Source organism: Lutra lutra, chromosome 1 (assembly GCF_902655055.1).
Source record: "Lutra lutra chromosome 1, mLutLut1.2, whole genome shotgun sequence".
NCBI lineage: Eukaryota > Metazoa > Chordata > Mammalia > Carnivora > Mustelidae > Lutra > Lutra lutra.
The window spans coordinates 205,617,368-205,630,511 of NC_062278.1; the positions used below are offsets into that span (position 1 = coordinate 205,617,368).

Below are 13,144 nucleotides of genomic sequence, written 5' to 3' on the forward strand. Positions count from 1 at the left end.
ATCCTCGTCATCTTCCTTCATCTCCCTCTCCCTTCTCTGTTTTCCCAGTCTTCCTTCTCTCACTCCTTCCTTCTTTAAAGCAGCATCCCACTCCCGTGAGTCTGAATCTGCCGTAAGAAGAAAGAAACAAGAATAAGCTTCCTGCAAAGCTGCAATCAGGGGCACCTGGGTGGCTCAGTGGGTTAAGCCTCTGCCTTCGGCTCAGGTCGTGATCCCAGGGTTCTGGGATTGAGCCCAGCATTGGGCTCTCTGCTCGGCAGGGAGCCTGCTTCCCCTCCTCTCTCTCTGCCTGCTTGTGATCTCTGTCTGTCAAATACATAAATAAAATCTTAAAAAAAAAAAGCTGCAATCAGCAAACATCTAGGTTCCTAGCTACTTCGTAAAAAATACAACAAGGCTACCCATGGCTACCCATATTGGAGACTGTGCGGTGTAAAGCAAAAGACCCCAGAGCCAGTACAAATCTCAGCTGTGCTACTCATCAGACATATGGATACTGGCAAGTTATTTAACCTGACAGGGTTGCATTTTCCAGATCAGTGACATGAGGATAACACTGTATCTAATACATAAGTTTGTTTTGATAATTAAAATAGATCTTATCCCACAGAGTCACCTAGCCTCTCCCCCACCCCCGCACCATCTACTTATTTAATGTGAACATGATTTTTCAGTGTGAATCTGTGAAAACACAGGGCAAATATAGAACTGATGCTGGATCCTGAGTAATTCCAGCAACAACTAATATTCAAGGGTCCATACACAAATAACTGGGAAACATCAGCACCATGCAACACATTATGAGCTAGGTCCAGGTTTGGCAAGAACGACTAGATTCTGAAGTGGTAGTGGACAGCACGCTTAAAAAACTGAAATAGAAACTCGTGAGATTTAGGCATTACAGAATTACAGAACTTGGAGTTGGAAGAAATAGGTATGAGTGGTGACCACATTCCCAACTTCAGAGTTCCCTTCCTTCATCAGGGCGCCTGGCTGAATCAGTCAGTGGAGTGTGCGACTCTTGATCTCCAGGTTGTGAGTTCGGGCCTCACGCTGGGTGTAGAGTTAACTCAAAAATAATAATAAAAAAAAAATCCTTGAAAACAAAGTTCACTGTCTTCTACTGCCAGGCATCTCAGCCTTGAGAAGACATTTCCTCCCTCACCCACCCACTCCCACACACATCGTTATTTCATTATCAACAAACTGGAAATAAAAAAATCTTGTCCAGCCTGTTTATCACAGCAACTATGGGAGTCCCGGCAGCTAAAGTGGACATACAAATCTGCAAACATTTGAGTAGGAAAAGGGTTATATAATTTACTATTTGTTTTACTCAGGGAGGTCTTGGTCAGAAATTAACTAGGTATATAATTTGCCTGGAAAATGGATTGAAACCCCCATATAAATAATGTCAACTGGGTGCCTGGGTGGCTCAGTGGGTTAAGCTGCTGCCTTCGGCTCAGGTCATGATCTCAGGTTCCTGGGATCGAGTCCCACATCGGGCTCTCTGCTCCGCAGGGAGCCTGCTTCCCTCTCTCTCTCTCTGCCTGCCTCTCTGCGTACTTGTGAACTCTGTCTGTCAAATAAATAATAAATCTTAAAATAAATAAATAAATAAAGTCAACTGCCTTGTACTATCATATTTTCAACAATGCAAGTAAACTGTTGGTGAATACTGTATGGTTTTCCCTTCAATACTATTATTGATTACTAAATATTAACACTAAAGTAATAATATGGAAGATTAAGAAATGAGAGTATGTTGTTTTTGTCTCTTCTGTCTTTTATTGTCTGTTGATTTAACATGTGTGACTGAACTTCCTAGTGACTATCCTTCTTACATCAGAGACAAAGATCAACTTATAAACATTTAATTGCAAAGTTCTTGGTGTGTATTCTTTACCAAGTGATCCCCTCTAGATAGTCCTCAATAGCTCTTTTTTCTGGCATCTCCTAAAATTCCATTTTTGAGATAATTTTTGAGATAATTTTCTTCTTCTTCTTTTTTTAAGATTTTATTTATTTGACAGAGAGAGAGAGAGAGAGAGATCATAAGTAGGCAGAGCAGCAGAGAGAGAGAGGGAAGGGAAGCAGGCTCCCTGCTGAGCAGAGAGCCCGATTCGGGCTCGATCCCAGGACCCGGAGATGATGATGACCTGAGCCAAAGGCAGAGGCTTTAACCCACTGAGCCACCCAGGCACCCCGGGATTATTTTCCTCTAATGTCCAATTGTTCTAAGGAAATAAATGAAGCAACTTAATAGCATCAGACAAAATTCACTTCAAATGGCTTGAGGAAAGATCAGACTCGAAGCCTTTAGACTTCGCTTCCTGGTAAGTCAGATCTGTGTGAGAATGCGTACTTTGCATGGAACTTTCTCTCTCAGCTAACAAAGGCTGCATATTTTCACAGCTTTTCTCCCACCATGAAGGAGGTTTTCTCAAATGCTGTCTTGTGTTGGCCATCTCTGTGTGGGCTGCCTTTACAGTTGGTGAGTTACGTATGCTTGCTCATTTTCTGGGGTATATCCGGGATTACAGGAGAGTAGGAGGGAGGAGTAGAAGCACAGTTCAGTTTTGTTTAATCCCAATTCCCAACTCTACAGATGAAGAAACTGAACCCAAAAGAAGAAAGGATTCCCTCAATGTCATTGGTATCAAAGCTGGGAGTAAACTCCAGACCTTCCAAACCCAGGACCTTTCTCAAGTACCTGATTACTATGGAGGCATTCAAACCTTAAAAACACTCATTTCCAGAGTCTGTATATTTACATTTCTCAAACCCCAAAAGAAAGTGCTGAGGGTCTGTGGAAATAGAATCAGATTTCTGGTCAGTGGCTGGTTTGAGAGGAAACAGTGTTCATGCTTAACTGTAGGGAATCTCTGTGGAGCACACTGATTGTGTGGCGGCCAGGAGTGCCAGTGGTCAAAGAAGTCACCCAAGGCAGAATAAGAGACATAAAAGTTTAGGGAGCAGCAGCCAGGACAACGAAGCAGAGACTGCCGGGAGGTGGTGGCGAGGGGCTATAGTTACAGGGCGGAAAGAGGAAGTATGGGGACTTATGGAATTTTCCCTTTTTTGGTAATCTTAGGAACTGTGTGTGGCTGTAATTAGTCAGTTAGGGGCTATGGCTATTTCAGGTGGATTGCCTAATGAGCCTGTTTGTATCAGCTCAGTAGTCTCCGGTCACTATGGACCCACTTGCCTTCTTCAGATTCCCATTGTTCAAGCCTGTTGCCTAAAGGCGGCCTCTACACTCAACAGGTCTATCTGTTTCCCATCTGGACACTGAAACTCTCATTTACCTTCAATTTTCTACTTTCTATTGGTGCTTTCTCTCACTTAAAACATTTTTTTCAAGCCTCTCACATCTTAAGAGGCTCTGTAACAAATTGAAAACGATTCTTCGTACCTCTCATATCTGAAGGGGAAAACTCCTTTTCTTCTTCTACTGAAGAAAAAACTATTTCCTTCTTCTCCAACACTTCTGACACCAAATGTGTGGGTTTTCCACACCAAGCAATCCTCCATTTTCTGTGGACACCAACTGGGTATCCCACAATTTAATACAATTGTGACAATACTATCTAGCATACATCCAAACACCACAGTTAAGGACTCAGCCCCCCAAGACTGCTCCTACTTCAGACACAGTCACAACACTGGGCCTGCGTTACTTCTAACCAACTAGTTATAAGTCAGGAGTTCCCCGACCCCTTCCTCAGGTTCAGTAATTTGCTGGGATGGCTCACAACACTCAGGATAGTGCTCTACTTACTATTACCAGTTTCTTATAAAGGACACAACTCAGGAACAGCCAAACGGAAGAGACACCTCAGACCAGGTATGTGGGAAGGGGCAGAGTTTCCATGCCCTCTCTGAGCATACCACCCTCCTAGCACCTCAGTGTGCCCAACCTGGAAGCTCTCCAAACCTTTTGGTCTAGGATTTTTTTTAAAGATTTTATTTATTTATTTGACAGACAGAGATCACAAGTAGGCAGAGAGGCAGGCAGAGAGAGAAGGGGAAGCAGGTTCCCTGCTGAGCAGAGAGCCCGATGTGGGGTTCAATCCCAGGACCCTGAGACCATGACCCAAGCTGAAGGCAGAGGCTTAACCCACTGAGCCACCCAGGGACCCCTGGTCTAGGATTTTTATGGAGGTTCCATTATGATTGTGTCAACTGAGAAAAGAGGCAAAGCTGAAAAAGAACAATGGCCTTTAGCTGAGAGGTCTCAGAATCGTAATTTGGCAAGCATAGTTCCAGAGTAACCCGAAAGGTGTCCTGTTCACATGGGAAAGTAAGCGGTTTTTGTGAGAAAAGAAGGAGGGGCAGCCACAGGATATAAAGAAGAGAAAAAAACTTATTCAGTGCTAACTGGTTGGGCTGCCTTTGATGACTACCTAGTTGATTATTTTATAGTTGTTATCAAACAAAACTCCCCCTGAGATGCATTAGTCAACAATTTTTGTCTTCATAAAGGTCGTGTCAACAGTTTTATGGTCTGAGGACCAGTTTGGATTTTACAAGCAACTGTTTGTGATACAATGAACCCTCTGGCCCAGTTCAGGAGTTCATTAGTTAGAAAGGAAAATAGAGGAGTGCCTGGGTGACTCAGTGTTAAAGCCTCTGCTTTCAGCTCAGGTCATGATCCCAGGGTCCTGGGATGGAGCCCCACATAGGGCTCTCTGCTCCACGGGGAGCCTGCTTCCCCTTCTCTCTCTGCCTGCCTCTCTGCTTAGTTGTGATTTCTGTCTGTCAAATAAATAAATAAAATCTTAAAAAAAAAAAAAAGAAAGGAAAATGAGCTTCAAAATGGAATCTCTCCTGTCTAGAAATTTTATACAGTTCTACAAAGGCACGATTGATTAAATCATTGGCCACTGGCGATTAATTCAATCTCCACCTTCTGATGGGATCTGATGCTTCCCATGTGCCAGCCAGAGTCTCCCTCATTCTAGCTTTTCCCCTTAAGGTCAGAAGACAGCAGTAGCACCTCTGAATATGTTTTTTTTCTTCCAGATTTCCCTCTTCCTACAGGCGCAGGGGCTCACCTACAAGAGGCAAAGGTGAACTCTACTTCCTTGGTCCCAAGAACAGAAGTGGGAAGAAAGGCAGTTTCCTCAATAGACCCCAGAGCTTTTCTCTGAGAGGGTGGGGGCAGAGGGGGCTTGTGTGGGAATAACTCCACAGTAAAAACTGAGTCATCAACTGTGTGGCTCATTTCCTATGTTCCTGAGCCCTCTTCCCAGGCATTATTCCAATCAGTTCATACTCTCTTGTGGGATAGAAGCCAAGTATTTTGAACCAGTAAATGGATGATGGAGTCATGGCTCAAGTTCAGGTCTGTCCTATGCTGCAGGGATCATTCCTTCAGTCAAGATAGGCCAAAATGTACATCCTGCCTCCCCTATCCTAAGGCCCCACAAATATTCTCTCGGTTCCCTTCCTTCTACACCCTCCCTCTGCTGGGACAAGTTTGACACCACTGCTGTCTGAAGCATCACACACAAGTCACTCAGTAATGCTCATAAGGAAAGTCTCACTCCAAGACATGCTCTTTTCTGTAATCTAATAATCACATTTTGCGGTTGGTAGGGCAAGGGATTTTCATCCTAATGAGGAACTTACAGCTCAGACTGGGAGTTCACAGAATATTATATTATATTCATATTGTTGGATAAGTGCCAGGGGTCGGACCTTGAAGCTGCCAAAGTCTCTGGACTCCTGATCTAGCATTACTTCTGCAAGCTCCCAACCCCACTACCAGGGACAGTGGTCAGAGGTCCTAGACGAAGGCATCTGAAGCAGGAGTCTGTGTTTCATCTTCAGGCGGAATCCACTGAGAATAGAAAGAAGGGTTGGATTTTCTCTTACATCAAGGCAAGTGAACCCACATGTGGCAGTGACCAGGTTACTTACAGCGGTGAATGTCATCTCTGCTCCCAAATCCCCTAAGTCTTGATTTTTATTCTCCCTTCTCCCAGTCAGGAGGCTAAAGGTAGCCAGGATAGGAGTAACCTCCTCAGAATGCTTCCTACTGGTTAGCTCCTCCCTCCAGTGACTCCTCCACGATTTGCTCCTCCATTTCTTCCATCCTTTGCTTGTGTCCCCGGAAGGAATCCCATTCACACTATGTAGAAACAGAAACCCGCTGAGGTGAGCGTGTTGTGCCTGACTTCAACAAGTATCATGTGGAAAGTTCTCAGTAGCAAGGAGCTGCAGCATTCAGATCATAGGACCACAGCAGACAAGGGTCACCCTCAAGCTCCTACACACCAAGAACAGAAATCTGACAAAGAAGAGGAGGAGGGGGCTGGCTGAAGAGTCTTCCCAGCTGTTGATTTATTGACCCTTGAATGGGTACTCTTCTCAACTTTCTTTAGCTTCCAACTTTCTTGTAGCTTTCATGTGTGAGCTACGTGGTTTAGTTTTTGGGTGCATCACATGTTAGACATGAAATGGCCAATGCTTGGTCTAAGAGGAACAGCAAGGCATGGGTTTTCATCAAGGACACCGCCTGACAGAGGTTGGAGGAGGATTCCCTGATATCTGCTCTTTCCTTTAAGGGAAAAAGCAACACCCTTGGATAACTAAGATTTAGAGATTAAGTCCAATATTTTAAGAGAGAAAAGCAAAGACAGGAGAGTAGATAAAACTTTCTTTCTCTCCTTCTTCTTGTCTTCTGCTTAAAAGAAGAAATAATAATTGTGGCACCTCATTACAAAAGTATTTTAAAAAAACTTTGCGGGGGGTGCCTGGGTGGCTCAGTGGGTTAAAGCCGCTGCCTTCGGCTCAGGTCATGATCCCAGGGTCCTGGGATCTAGCCCCACATCGGGCTCTCTGCTCAGCAGGGAGCCTGCTTCCCTTCCTCTCTCTCTCTGCCTGCCTCTCTGCCTACTTGTGATCTCTGTCTGTCAAATAAATAAATAAAATCTTAAAAACAAAACAAAACAAAACAAAACTTTGCGGGGCACCTGGGTAGCTCAGTGGGTTAGGCCTCTGCTTTCAGCTCAGGTCATGATCTCAGGGTCCTGGGATCGAGCCCCGCATTGGGCTCTCTGCTCAGCGGGAGCCTGCTTCCCCCTCTCTCTGCCTGCCTCTGCTCTCTCTGTCGAATAAATATATAAAATCTTTTTTTTAAATTTTTATTTATTTATTTGACAGACAGAGATCACAAGTAGGCGGAGAGGCAGACAGAGAGAGAGGAGGAAACAGGCTCCCTGCTGAGCAGAATCCGATGCGGGGCTCCATCCCAGGACCCTGGGATCATGACCTGAGCCCAAGGCAGAGGCTTAACCCTCTGAGCCACCCAGGAGCTCCTAAATAAAATCTTTTAAAAAAATCTTTTAAAAATCTTTAAAAACTCTTTAAAAATCTTTTAAAAAACAAAAACAAAACTTTGCTCCTGGGGCACCTGGGTGGCTCAGTGGGTTAAAGCCTCTGCCTTCGGCTCAGGTCATGATCCCGGGGTCCTGGGATCAAGCCCCACATTGGGCTCTCTGCTCAGCAGGGAGCCTGCTTCTCCCCTCTCTCTCTGCCTGCCTCTCTGCCTACTTGTGATCTCTGTCTGTCAAATAAATAAATAAAATCTTTTTTAAAAAATTAAGTAAGTAACTAAATAAATAAATAAATAACTTTGCTCCTGATAGCTCCATTCTATCCACTCTTCTTTGCATATCATTATCATGCAAATTATACCTTCATACATGGATGCCCATCAACAGAGATTCGTAATTATTGCTTATAATTGTCTTTTCAGTCAGAGGGGAGAAATAAATTATAGACAAAACATACATTTATACTGTCTTTTTGATTTCCCTATGTAGTTACCTATACTGCTTCTCTTTGTTTCTTCGTGTGGATTTGAGGTTCTGTCTAGTGTCCTTTCACTTCAGCCTGAAGGACTCTCTTTAGTATTTTGAAGCAACAAATTCTCTCACTTGGGTTGTTTCCTCATTTTAGCTGTTGTGAATAGTGCTGCTATGAACATTTATGTAAAGGTATGTATGTATTTAATACCTGCTTTCAATGCTTGCGGTATAAACTTAGAAGCGGAATTTGCTGGGTCCTATACTAATTATATGTGTAACTTATTGAGAAACCAACAAATGTTTCCCACAGGCACTGGACCATTTTAGGTTCCAGCAACATTCAGCAACATTCAGGGTTTGGATTTCTTCACATTCTCCCCAACGTTTTTTAACATCCATCTTGTGGGTGTGAAATTATACCTCACTATGGTTTTAATCTCCATTTCCCTAATGACTAATGATGTTAAGAATCTTCAAGTACTTGTTGACCATCTGTATACCTTCTCTGGAGACATGTGTATTTGAGTCTTCTGCCCATTTTTTTATTTTACTGCATTGTTTGGTTTTATTTTTAAGTTGTAAGAGTTCTCTATATATTCTGAACACTACATAATATAATTTATAAATATATTCTCCCATTCTGTAGATTGTCTTCCACTTTCCTGATCATGTATTTTGATACACAAAGTTTAGAATTTTGATCAAGTTCAATGTATCTTTTTTTTTTTCTTACTGCTGCTCTTGCTTTACTAAAAGTATAGAAGAAAACTTCTATGTTTTCTTCTAGGAGTTTTATAGTCTTGGCTATTAAATTTAGGTTATAGATCTATTTTTTAGTTAATTTTTGTTATGGTGGGAGACAGAGATCCAACTTCATTCTTTTGCATGTGATTATCTCATTGTCCCAGCACCACTTGTTGAAAAGATTATTCCTTCTATCACTGAAAGACCTTGGCACCCTTGTCAAAAATCAATTTGTCATAGATGTTTGAATTTATCCTGCACTCTCAGTTTCAGTCCATTGTTTTATATGTCTATCCTAATGCCAGTGCCACACAGTTAGTATATCTTAGTAGTAAGTTTGTTGAAATTGGGATTTTGGGGTCCTCCAACTTTTTTTCAATAGTTCTGGCCACTCAGGACCTCTCACAACTCCATATAAACTTAAAAGTAAGCTTTTCCATTTCTAAAAAAAAATGCTGTTGGTATTTTGATAGGGATTACACAGACTCTGTAGATAACATTTCAATAACATTAAGTCTTCCAGTCCATGAACATGGGAGAGCTTTTCATTTATCAGGACTTCATTAATTACTTTCAGAAATGTTTTTTAGTTTTCAGTGTACACGTCTTTCACCTCCTGAGCTAAATTTATTCAGAGGTTTTTTGGGGGTTTTTTTTGGATGCTACTGTGAATGGGATTCCTGGGATCATGACCTAAGTCAAAGGCAGACACTGAACCGACTGAGCCACCCAGGCGCCCCTGTTACAGCCACTCTTGAGGAGCAATCAGCCATTTCTTAAGCAAAGTAAGAAATTAGATACATGTATTTCTCATGGGCCAGCATTTCCAAATCTAAGAAATCACAAAGCAATTTTCTCATACCTTTGTAAAGTGACATACATGTTAACTGCATTGTTATTAATGGTGGAAGGTGGCAGTTTTGGGGGCAGCCCCGGAGGAGACTAGTCCAGAAATCAACTAGTAAACTGTGGAAGGTATCTTCCTGGAAGCCCATACAGCTTTGAATAAAACAGATGTACAACGGGGTGCCTGGGTGGCTCAGTCGGTTAAGCATCTGCCTTCCGCTCAGGTTATGATCCCAGTGTCCTGGGATGGAGCCTGGCATCAGGCTCCCTGCTCAGCGGAGAGCCTGCTTCTCCTTCTCCCTCTGCCTGCTGCTCTGCCTACTCATGCTCTCTTTCTCTCTTTCTCTCTCTCTGTTAAATAAATAAATGAATGAATAAAAAATAAATAAAATCTTTTTTAAAAAAGATGTACATTTGGCAGTGTGAGTAGATATCACAATACTGCACTGAGAAAAAGAGAATAATTCAAGTACCTTAATACCATTATGAAAACTAAAAATAACCACAAACAATACATATTTTATGCAAACACAAAAACAAAAAGAGACATTCTGAACTCATTAAAATGTTTGGCTGTAGTGTGAGGAGAAAGGGAATAAACGAATAAGTGAACGAATGCATGAATAGTGGTCCCTCCCCATAGCCCTTTACCAAAGCACAGTGGGAACTGTTTTCGGCAAGACTGAAAAGAAAATAACACTATCCTTGATGGAGGACTAACACTTATCACTGGTTGACTGCCAGCTGTGTACCTTGTGCTGTGGCCCACGCTCTGCCTATATCTCCTCCCCCATGTTTCCACAGCTTCCACCATGAGGCAGGTGTTGCTGTTAGCTACATTTCATACTGAGAGATGGAGAGGTCTACCAAGGGATGTGACTTGCCCAGGGCCATCCAGCTAGGAATGGTCAGGGCTGAGTCTGGAACCTGGCTGGTCAGCCTCCAGGCCCTGTTAACACCACATTCTATGCTGCCCATGGCACCTCATGGGTCTCTGACCAGACTCTGCTTCACACCAACATCATTGCCTCTGCCCTCTACCTCTTCTGCCCCCTGGCTCTCCTGGGGTTCAAAGACTCACAGAGGCACCTGCATCCTTAGCTCCCCTCTTCCCTTCCCACTTCCACTCTGTACTCCCATTCTTCACTGACATTAGAATGTCTCTAGTCTGCCTTCATTCACAGAACAATGGCTTAGCATTCCTCCTGCAGGACTGTGGGTGTAGTTATCAATGTGGTAGTTTTTCTCTTAATTTTCCCAAATTTGATCTCTCTAAGCAGACACTTCCCTTGCAGGAAAACTCCTGAAGTTACCATGAAGAATTATAGAACTTGGTGAATCCCCAGATGATCAAAGGAAACATAATGTTGTCACTTCCATTATCATGCCCCGTGGAGAAGAACGCTGGTGCTGGAAGAAACCAAGGGTTACAGGATCAGACTCCTTGATATTTCCTTCTTCAGTAAGTGATTCTCAGTAGAAATTCTGTCTGGCAAACATTTCTCTTGGTTAATCAGAATCTGTTAAAAATATCAACTATTCTGTGTTCGCATCCCAAAACCACAGGACCTATGCCATAAATTCCCTCTGTTCTCATACAGATTGTGAGGAAATGACCCCAGAAATCTAAATGATGGTCTAGGTGTCTCAAGAGTAGCTATAGATATGACCTGAGGGCTCTGGTCATTATGAGACTGGATATGTCATGTGAGTGACCTGGCTTTCAATACACCAGGATTTGCTTTGAGCAATTTCAACCATACTATAAAAGAGAGACTTTTATCCAAAGAAAATGTATTGAGCACAATACTTGGAGTAATGTCTGGCCACAGTAAGGTTTCCAAATACTTTACAAGCACTAACTTATCTGAGTCTCACTACAAACTTAAGAAGGACATCCTCATTTTATAGACAAAGGAACAGAGGCTTAGAGAGTGGCACCCAATTCCAACTGAGGATTCTACTAGAACAAACTGCATAGATCCTTATATAAAACATACAGTTATGGTCCTAGGGAAACACCTATACACATATGCACACATTAAACTGAAAAAGGAGGAGGAAATACACGCTTGTGTTAATATATGTTTATTTCTTAACATGCTTTAATGCCTTTTCACTTTCCCAAAATTATAAGCTGCAGGTTAATGATATCACTTAGGACTAAGGACATTTACTCAACACAATCCAGAACTTACAGTCCTTTGCTCCAATTTCTTCTCGCTTCTTAGGACACAGCATAAAAAGAAAAGAATGAGATTCTTATCAGAAGTTCTGAAGTGAACCTCAGGCAAATGCAGTAAGAATGAAAAGCCTCCCAAACTCAGAAATTCTGATGCAAAACTAGAATTAGGAACCATTTGACTCAATTATCTTCTTGAGGTCCCATGCAACAAGTCCTACAATTCTCAAGGAAAAATTGCTTATATCTGATGCCACTGGGTGGTGTGTGTGAACACGTTTTTTCCACTGATATGAGAGGCCTGAAAATGTCTATAGAAATAAAGGAAGTAGACAGAGATTTAATATGAGGGTGAAATTGTTTAAGAGGCAAAAAGGAGGGATGCCGGGGCGCCTGGGTGGCTCAGTGAGTTAAGCCGCTGCCTTCGGCTCAGGTCGTGATCTTAGGGTCCTGGGATCGAGTCCCGCATCGGGCTCTCTGCTCGGCAGGAGGCCTGCTTCCCTCTCTCTCTCTGCTTGCCTCTCTGTCTACTTGTGATCTCTCTCTGTCAAATAAATAAATAAAATCTTTAAAAAAAAAAAAAAAAGGAGGGATGCCTGGGCGGCTCAGTCAGTTAATCATCCAACTCTTGGTTTCAGCACAGGTCATGATCTTGCAGTTGTGGAATCAAACCCCTCATCAGGCTCTGAGCTCAGTGTAGAGTCTGTTTTAGATTATCTCTCCCTCTCATTCATTCTCTCTCTCTCTCAAATAAATAAATAAGATGTTAAAAGGAAAAAAAGAAGCAAAGAGGAGATGAGATTAAGGGACAAAGTAGAAACCTCCCCTGAATTCATGCTAGTGGGCTTGAATCTGTTCCAACGTGACCTGCACACCTGCCTAAGATGACACCTGTATGATAATAATACCATAGAGGAGGAGTTGGATGGAGTTACATAGAACCAAAGTCTTGTACAGTATTAAAATTAAGTTGGAATTAACATGAACTAGATTGTTATATGTTAAGATGTTAATTGTAATCCCCAGGGCAATCACTAGGAAATAACAAAAAAATATAGTAAAAGAAGGGTGCCTGGGTGGCTCAGTCAGCTGAGCATTCAACTCTTGATTCTGGCTCAGGTCATGATTTTGGGGTCGTGGGATTAAGCCCCATGTTGAGCTCCATGCTGAATGTGGATCCTGCTTGAGATTCTCTCCCTTTGCCCCTCCTACTTGCACTACCACATGCTCGCTCTCTCTCCAAACAAATAAATAAAAAGCAAAATAAATGACAAGGGAATTAAATCAGTACTCTGAAAAACATTTAACATACAAGAAAAGACAACAATGGAGAAACAGAAGAAAAAAAAAGACGTAAGACAAATAGAAAACAAATTGCAAAATGACAGAGGACAACTTACCTTATCCACAACTACATAAATGGGTTAAACTTTAAAATCAAAAGTAGAGATTGACCGAATAAATAAAAGCATGATCCAATTAGATGCCAGCTATAAGAGACACATTTTGGATCCTAAGACACAAATAGGTTGAAAATAAAAGGATGAAAAAAGAC

General features: G+C 42.3%; 1 long non-coding RNA gene across 1 annotated transcript in view; it reads right to left on the reverse strand.

The window, feature by feature from the left end:
- LOC125080836 (uncharacterized) overlaps positions 1-13,144 on the reverse strand; it is a 26,608-nt gene continuing 13,464 nt past the window's right edge. The window contains exon 3 of the long non-coding RNA XR_007121508.1: positions 1-107. This is a non-coding gene — a long non-coding RNA (uncharacterized LOC125080836). The remainder of the gene's footprint in view (positions 108-13,144) is intronic.